This window comes from Gavialis gangeticus, unplaced genomic scaffold (assembly GCF_001723915.1).
Source record: "Gavialis gangeticus isolate Ggan-Ray unplaced genomic scaffold, GavGan_comp1, whole genome shotgun sequence".
NCBI classification, from domain to species: Eukaryota; Metazoa; Chordata; order Crocodylia; family Gavialidae; genus Gavialis; species Gavialis gangeticus.
Genome location: NW_017728992.1, coordinates 153544185 through 153553125, shown reverse-complemented (window position 1 = coordinate 153553125; position 8941 = coordinate 153544185).

Below are 8941 nucleotides of genomic sequence, written 5' to 3'. Positions count from 1 at the left end.
AGCTGAGTGGGATACCATCTCCCACATCTTGGTGGTCCTGCAGCCTTTCCTCAAGTCCACCAAGAGCATCAGTGCTCCTTAGCCAGGTGATCCCTATAGTGAGAGAATTTCAGAACCAAATGGCTAAGTTCCAGGTGATCAATGTTCCTGTCTGGGGCAAGCCACTGTCACCAGATGTGCAGGCACTGGTGAGGCATCTCAAGAAGGGCATCAGGCAATGGTTTGATCCCTTACTGTCCAGTATGGTTTACATGCTGGCTACCATGTGTTACCCAAGGGTGAAGGGGAACATCAGCAAAACCCTGAATCGGTAGATGGAGGTGCTGGTAAAGAGAGTCAGGGAAGCCGAAGGGTGGAGGTAGGGGGACATGGAAGGGGAGATCCACTGTCCTGTGCCAGCATACCATCCATCAGCCAGTCTCCATCTCCACCACAGGTGCTGCTAATGTGGGCCAAGGCCATGGTTTCCATGGTGGGGTCTAGAGGCACCAGAACTCACCACCAGGCAGGTAGTGCTTAGGCCTTGGTGGCTTCTTATCTCATGGAGGACATGGAGCCACAGCTGTGTGACCCCTTGGCCTACTGGGCAACCCACAGCCAGATGTGGTCAGATTTGGCTACAGTTGCCCGGAAACACCTGTCCTGTCCTGTCGACAAACCAGTGTTTCGAGCAAGAGGGTATTCCATATTGCTGGTGATGTAGTGATACCCCATCGCACCTCCTTGGATCCTGGTTTGAAGGAGCAGCTAGTGTTCCTGAAGGTGAACCTCCCACTGCTGGGATTCCCCATGCTCCAGGTGCAGATGGAGTGAGTGCCACCCTCCTCACTCCATCTGCACCTATTTCCTTTTGGTTTCTGGTTTCTGAACAATTTTCTGCCCCACTCTCAGAGCTGGAGGCGGCACTCACTGCATCATTAGCCAGCAGGGGAAGAACATGTCCCTGCTGATCTCCCATGCCAGGCCGAATTTGGTGGTATGACCAGGGGCTATGGGAAAGGAGGAGACCCCAGGTCCCGGGCATGACCACTGAAACTGCACCCTGCCAGGGTCAGGAGGCCTGTTAGGACTGCCAGCAGTGCAGCAGTCCCAGGAAATTCCAGGACCAAGGATCTCCCTGGCGAAAGGTGGGTAGGAGGCGCCATAACCTCCATCCACCACACGCATGCACAGTCCTGGCTGGGGAAAGCCCAGACTTGTCACATCTTTGACAGGCTTGAGGCTTGCTTGTTGCAGCGGAGTTGTGAGGCTCCAGGTAAGCTCAGCTTAGCTTCCTGGGATGCCAGCTTTTGGGTTGAAAAACCCTTAGGCTGAGGAAGAACCTACAGTTGGTGGTGTGCTGTTCCTTGATGTAAGGAATGGTAAAGAAGCCAGAGGCTGGCATGCAGTGCAGGCAAGAAAGCCAGTCAGTGAAAATGGAAATGGAGGCATCAGGTGGTGAGGGACAGGGTGGGGCTGGGAGGCAGAGGGAAGAGGGATGTAGTTTGTAAAAGTTGGGAGGTACCTGGGGAGTCAGATGTCCAGCAGGTTGTAGTGTGTCAGAATTCCACTGTATAATCTATATTGAGTCCACGAGTTTTTGTACCTAGAAGATTGATGAAGTACAGTTCATTGGCCCATCTGTGAAAAGTTTTTTGTACTTCCCTTTGAGGATCAGGCCTGAGAGATTGAAGACAGGTAGTTGAGTGTTCTTGCCTTTGATAGATTTTCAGTGTGCAGTTCTTGCTTGGTGTCTCCCATGTATTTTTGGAGATATATATCATGAAGTGTCATGGGGTGGGGTCCCTAAGGTTGGCCATGTTACCCCTAAGGCCCCTTGACCGTGCCAATTTGGCCTGATGGGCACCCTCTGTTCTCGCCAACCACATCTTGATGGATTTACAATATAGGGAGGATGCTTTCACATCCCATTGGACATGGTCCTGTTGGATTTCCCTGAATCCCATGGGTTCCTGGACCCCTTGTGGATCCCATTCCAAAATAGATGTCATGGGACACCCCAGCCTTATGAGCTATATGCATGGCTCCAAACCACCCCTTTACCATGCCCCAAGCCTTGCAGATGGTACTTCCACAGTGTTCCTCCGAGGTCTTGGTTTCGCTCGGCCTCAAGTTGTCTCTGGGCTTTCCACACTGGTACCAGGGCTGGGGCCTGTGCACCCTGAATAGTGTGCCCCCACTAGCACTGGGGCCTGTACGCCATGAATAGCACACCCCCACTGGTGCCAGGGCCCCCACACTATAGTGGGGCCCCAATGAGGCCTCCTCCTTCCACAATAGCCTCTCCCAAACCACCAGTGGTGTACAACAGCAAACAAACATAAGCCCCTGGGCTATAACATAATACAAAAGATCAGAGTGTGCTCTGACCCTTTAAGAGAATCAGATTTCATCCCTAGCACTAAGTATCTAGTAGGCAAGCGTACCTGTGGAGCTCATAGAGCCCCCTTTGTCCTAGGTACAGCATATCAGGCAATTGCAGCATCACTGGACACTTCCTCCCTGGAGGCTGCTAGCAGGGAACTGCCCTCCTGGCCTCTGGCCTGAGGTTTATATACGAGCCAGGCCTTGCCCCTTCTGGACACTCTAGTGCCCTGCAACATGAAGATATCTCCATACTGGAGATATTGTTGGCAGGCTTTGCATGTCTTGTCATGGCATGGTCTGGATCCATTTGGTGTCCTCTGGATTGTAGGAAGTTGGCTTCTGGTGATGAAGTTAGCAAGGTTCAGTGCTTGTTTGAATTTACAAACTGCTTTTCACAGACGAGCCTATGAACTGGAATTCAGGCGGGATTGGGGCGGAGGTGGGTCCCCGCATGAACTGATTTGCCCCAGGCCCCATACCAGAGCTGACCTGAGGAGGTGTACAAATATACTCTTCAATACCATTATAACTGTCTCTGTTGTGGTGCTCTGTAATTGTAACAATTCCAAGTAACGGAAATAATAATCAGTGGCAATAAGGTAAACAGAACACTTCCAGGTGAATAAATCAGCTCCCAACATCTGCCACGGATGATCTGGTAAATCAGTTGTGAGGTATGGCTGCACATGGACTGGTCGGTGTTGAGTGCACACCTTACAACTGGCCACCCAGTTCTGTATGTCATCACAGATGGAGAGCCACTAAACTGTCTGGTGAGCCCTGGCTTGACATTTTGTAATGCCCTGGTGAACATCATAAATCTTCTCTAGGATGTCAGGACCTGGATGCCAAAGTGAGCACATGTGTGCACCAGTGCATGTGTGCCCTCAGCTCCCCTGACCCCACCAAGCAGAGCAGTGAGGAGTGAGGTGCCAGCAGCAGCAAAAAGGTAAGCTGGGCAGGAAGAGGGAAGGGAGAGCTGAGACGGGACAGCAGTAGGGAATTGGGACGGGGTTTTCCTCCCCTCCCATCCCTACCTAGATGTAACAGGCGGGAGCTGCACTCCTGACCTGGGCAAACAGGCTGGGCAAACAGGCACACTCTTCAAAGGTGCATCGGAGTTTGCTTAGGAGTTCATGCAGGAGGGAGAGCAAGGGGGACCTGAGACTCCACGCATCAGAATCAGCGGCTTTGGACAGAGTCATCACAGACATCAGGTGAGTGCACATGAGGGTCTTTAATGGGGGTGGTGACTTGGAGTACAGTCAGGGACCCTGCCCCGATGCTGCCTCCCACCGAGGGATCCACTGAGGCCTCCACCCAGATGGAGCCATTGGGTGCGTCAGTGCCTGCAGGGGGTGCCTGGTGGGCCTCAAGCACCCAGGGGTAGCAGGAGGGCTGGGACAGGTGGTCTTCTCATCCATCCTACCAGTCAGCGGTCGAGGACAGCACCACAGCAACTGCATTAGAGATGTCAACTTGCAGCTTTGGAGCTGGTTCCATTGTGCAGGGTTTGGATTCCTTGACTATGACCTGCACTTCCAGGGTAAGGTCTTGTTTGGGTGAGATGGGCTATATCTCTCTCCAAGAGGTAAGAGTCTGTTCTCTTACAAGTTGGCTGATCTCCTATGCTGGGCTTTAAACTAGGTTCATCAGGGGACAGGGATGTTGAGAACAGGGAGAGGCCAGGAATAATGAACCTCAAGCCAGGCGCTAAAACAGTTCAGGTAAGTACCAAGGGCCCCACTAAGCATCAGAATGGGGAAGTAGCAAGGGCACCTACTGGGGGGCTTAGATGCCTCTATACTAATGCTAGGGACATGGGGAACAACCAGGAGGAATTTGCACTCCTGCCTGCAAATAAAGAATTTGACCTGTTTGGGCTAAGAGAAACTTGGTGGGATCCTACCCATGACTGGACAGTAGACATTGAGGGCTACAGGCTGTACAGAATGGACAGAGTGGGCAAAAGGGGGGTGGGGGCGGGCATCCCTCTCTATGTTAAGGAGCAATATACATCTTCCATAGTTAATTTGGGCCAGGAAGAAGGGCAAATTGAGGTACTGTGGGTCAGGTTAAAGGGGGATCGGTATGAAAGGGACTTGGTAGTGGGGGTCTACTACAGACTCCCACACCAGGGGGATGAGTTAGGTCTAGAATTCTTGAGACAGCTCTCAGAGGCAGCGCACTCAAAGGACCTGGTCATCATGGGTGACTTTAACTTCCCAGATATCTGCTGGGAAAAACCAGCAGCCAGGTCTGCCCATTCATGAATGTTTCTAATCTCCTTACAGGACCTTCACCTATCACAGGAGGTACATGTTCCCACTAGGGGAAATGCCTTACTAGACTTGGTACTGGCCACAGGGGATGACTTGGTAGGGGATCTGCAGGTGCAAGGTAACCTAGGGGATAGTGACCACCTGTTGATAGGGTTCACTATCTGGAGAAAGGTGGGGAAGATAACTAGTAGGGTGGAAGTGTTAGACTTCAGGAAGGCCAACTTCAACAAACTCAGATTAGTTAGGGAGGGACTGACTGGTAAAAGCCTTAGAGAGATGGGAGTCCAGGAAGGGTGGGCATCTCTCAAGGGACTAATCCTGCAGGCACAGAAAAGGACCATCCCAGTACACATGAAAGGGGGGAAAAAAGCAAAGAAACTCTCTTGTTGGAGCAGGGAAATCCAGGAGAGCCTAGAGAGAAAAAAAGAGGCCTACAGACTGTGGAAGCAGGGGGCTGCCACCAAGGAGGAGTATACCTGCTTGGCTCAAGCTTGCAGGGAAACAGTGAGTAGAGCCACAGTGGAAATGGAGCTTAGGCTGGCAGCAAAAGTTAAGGATAACAAAAAGTCATTCTTTAAGTACATAGGAAGCAAAAAGAAGGAGCAGAGTAACTTAGAGCCCCTTCAGGATGAATTAGAGCGACTGGTAACAGATAGGATGGCCAAAGCGGAGCTTCTAAATGATTTCTTTGCATCCATGTTCCTGGACCTGAATACAAATATGCATTCCATTGAGACCTTAGGTAAGACCAGTATAGATACCAACTCACCAACTGTTCAAGCTGACCTAGTAAAGGGGCACCTGGAGGGGTTACACATATTTATGTCAACAGGTCCTGATGATCCTAGGGTACTTAGGGAATTAGCTGGAGTCATAGCAGAGCCACTGGCACAACTGTTTGAGCACTCATGGTGCTCAGGACAGGTCCCGGAGATTTGGAAAATGGCCAATGTGGTCCCTGTTTTCAAGAAGGGGAGGAAGGAGGAACTGGGTAACTATAGGCTGGTTAGTCTCACTTCTATCTTTGGCAAGATCTTTGAGAAAATTGTTAAGGATCACATTTGTGGGGGACCAGCAGGTAAATGATGCTAAGGGGCAATCAGCATGGGTTCATAGCAGGCAGACCCTGCCTGACTAACCTGGTTTCATTTTATGACCAGGTCACAAAATGCTTGGATGAAGGAATAGAGGTAGATGTTATTTACTTAGATTTTACAAAGGCCTTTGACACAGTGTCACAACCAATTCTTATAAATAAACTAAACAGTTGCAATGTCGATTATTGCACAGCCAGTGGGTAGAAAATTTGCTCATGGGATGCACCCAGAGAGTGGTTGGTGGTAGACGGGCCAGTTTCTACCTGAAGAAATATTGGCCATGGAGCCCCCCAAGGCTCTGTCCTGGGACCAGCATTATTTAATATCTTTATTAGTGACTTGGACGAGGGAGTAAAAAGCACCCTGTCCAAGTTTGCTGACGACACCAAACTATGGGGGGAGGTACACAAACTAGACAGCAGGGCACAAATCCAGGCTGATTTGGACAGGCTGGGGAAATGGGCTGAACAGAATAGGATGCAGTTTAACAAGGATAAGTGTCATATGTTGCACCTGGGAAGGAAGAATCATCACCACTCCTTTAGCCTGGGAGGGACCACTCTAAGTAGCACAACTGTGGAAAGGGATTTCGGAGTCGTAGTTGACTCCAAAATGAACATGGGTCACCAGTGTGATGAGGTAATAAGTAAAGCTAACCTCACCTTTTCTTGCATAGGTAGGTGCATCACAAACAGGTCTAGGGAGATGATACTTCCCCTCTATGCGGCATTGGTTAGGCCGCAGCTGGAGTACTGCATCCAGTTTTGGGCACTGCACTTTGGGAGGGGTGTGTTCAGAGGAGGGCTACTCGTCTGGTTAAAGGCCTACAGAAAAAAACCCTATGTGGACCGATTGTGATACCTGAACCTCTTCAGCCTCCACAAGGGTATGCTGAGAGGTGATCTTGTGGCTGCCTACAAACTCATCATGGGGGGCAGCAAGAAATAGGGGATACAGTGTTTACCAGGGCACCTGTTGGGGTAACTAGAAATAATGGCCACAAACTGGAAGAGAGCAAATTCAGATTGGACATCAGGAAAAAATTCTTTACAGTGAGGATTGCCAAAATATGGAAGAAGCTTCCAAGGGAGGTGGTGCTGTCCCCTTCCTTGAAGGTGTTTAAAAGGAGATTGGACAGATACCTGGCTGGGGTCATCTGACCCCAACACTCATTCCTGTTCAGGGCAGGGGGTTGGACTCGATGATCTAATAGGTCCCTTCTGACCCTAACGTCTATGAAACTCTCCTGGCATAGTGCTGAAGGTATCAGTACTCTGTTGTGGAACACGACCAAGTCTCTGACAACATGAAGACTGAGTCTCTCTTGTTGGTACTTTGCGAGTTCACAGTCCTCAAGGCAATCTTTCTTAAGGCCATCCTTCCAAGCAGTATTTTCTTACATTTTGACAAAAGGAATTAACTTCTTGAGCTTCCTGAATTCTCATTTGTAGTGAAGCAGATATGAGTATCTCATATGTAATAATGTCCACGTAAACAGCAATATCTCTCTCCTGGTGGAGTTTTTCTGGAGACAGTGGAGCCTGTAATGGTGCCCTACAAATAGTATCAGCTGTCTGTAACTGCAATGTGATGCTGCAGCTAGTAAAGCGACCAAAACGCTGGCTTGCATCCATAGATGCTTCTCAAGCAAATCCCGAGACGTCATTCTCCGCTGGTACTCAGCCTTGATGAGGCCGCAGCTGGAGTACTGTGTCCAGTTTTGGGCTCCACACTTCAAAAAGAAAGTGGAGAAGTTTGAGGGAGTCCAGAGAAGAGCCATACGCATGATCAGAGGTCAGGAAAACAGACCTTACGACAACAGGCTGAGAGACATGGGGCTCTTTAGCCTGGAAAAGCGCAGGCTCAGGGGTGATCTGATGGCCACCTATAAATTTATCAGGGGCGACCACCAGGATCTGGGGGAACATTTGTTCACCAGAGCACCCCAAGGGATGACGAGGTCAAATGGTTATAAACTCCTGCAAGACCATTTCAGGCTGGACATAAGGAAGAATTTCTTTACTGTCCGAGCCCCCAAGGTCTGGAACAGTCTGCCATCGGGGGTGGTTCAGGCACCTACATTGAACACCTTCAAGAGCAAATTGGATGCTTATCTTGCTGGGATCCTATCACCCCTGCTGACTTCCTGCACTTCGGGCGGGGAGCTGGACTTGATGATCTTCCAAGGTCCCTTTCAGCCCTAATGTCTATGAAATCTATGAAACTCTTTTCCTGGCATATGTACTATATTGTCGGTGAATTTCAGCATGCTGAGGTGCAATCTCTGGATTCTTCATGGAAGTTCATTGAGAGGTTTGTCTCCTAACAAATGGCTTGTGATCAGTTTGTAAACTAAAGCCAGGCCCACAAGGAAAGTTCTGAATCACTCACTTGTCCATGTAACTACTAGTGCTTCTTTTTCTATTTGCACATACTGAGTTTGGCACAAAACGGCCCATTTTGTGGCCATGCCTAAAAATCTGCATAATCTGGGGACATCTTTGGGTTCTGTGAACCCCTTGATGACTGTAACTTGTGATGGATATGGCTGGATTCCATGTGGTGTAATCCAATGTCCTACAAACATGGTCTATAAAGTAGCAAAGGTGCACTTTTCATGAAGTGTAACTACAGCTTCTTGGAGTTCATAGAATCATAGAAGTAGGGTTGGAAGGGACCTTATAGATCTTCAAGTCTGACCCCCTGCCAGGGCAGGAGAAAAAACTGGGCTCAAATGATCCCAGCTAGGTAGGCATCAAGCCTCCTCTTACAGAACCCCAGGGTAGGAGACAGCACCACTTCCCTTGGAAGTTGGTTCCAGATCATAGCCGCCCTGACTGTGAAGTAGTTCTTACGGATGTCTAATTTAAACCTCCTCTCCAACAACTTGGGGCCATTTTTCCTTGTTATGCTGGGGGCGCTAGGGGAAACAAGGTCTCTCCCAAACCCTTCTGCTCCCCCCCTAGTGAGTTTAGAGACAGTCACCAGGTCCCCCCTCAGCCTTCACTTGTGAAGGCTGAACAGGTTCAGGTCCTGCAGTCTCTCATTGTAGGGTCTGCCCTGTTGTCCCCGGATCATGCGGGTGGCCCTCCTCTGGACCCTCTCAATGTTGTCCACATCCCTCCTGAAGTGGGGCGCACAGAACTGGACACAGTACTCCAGCTGTGGCCTGACCAGTGTTGCATAGAGGGGGAC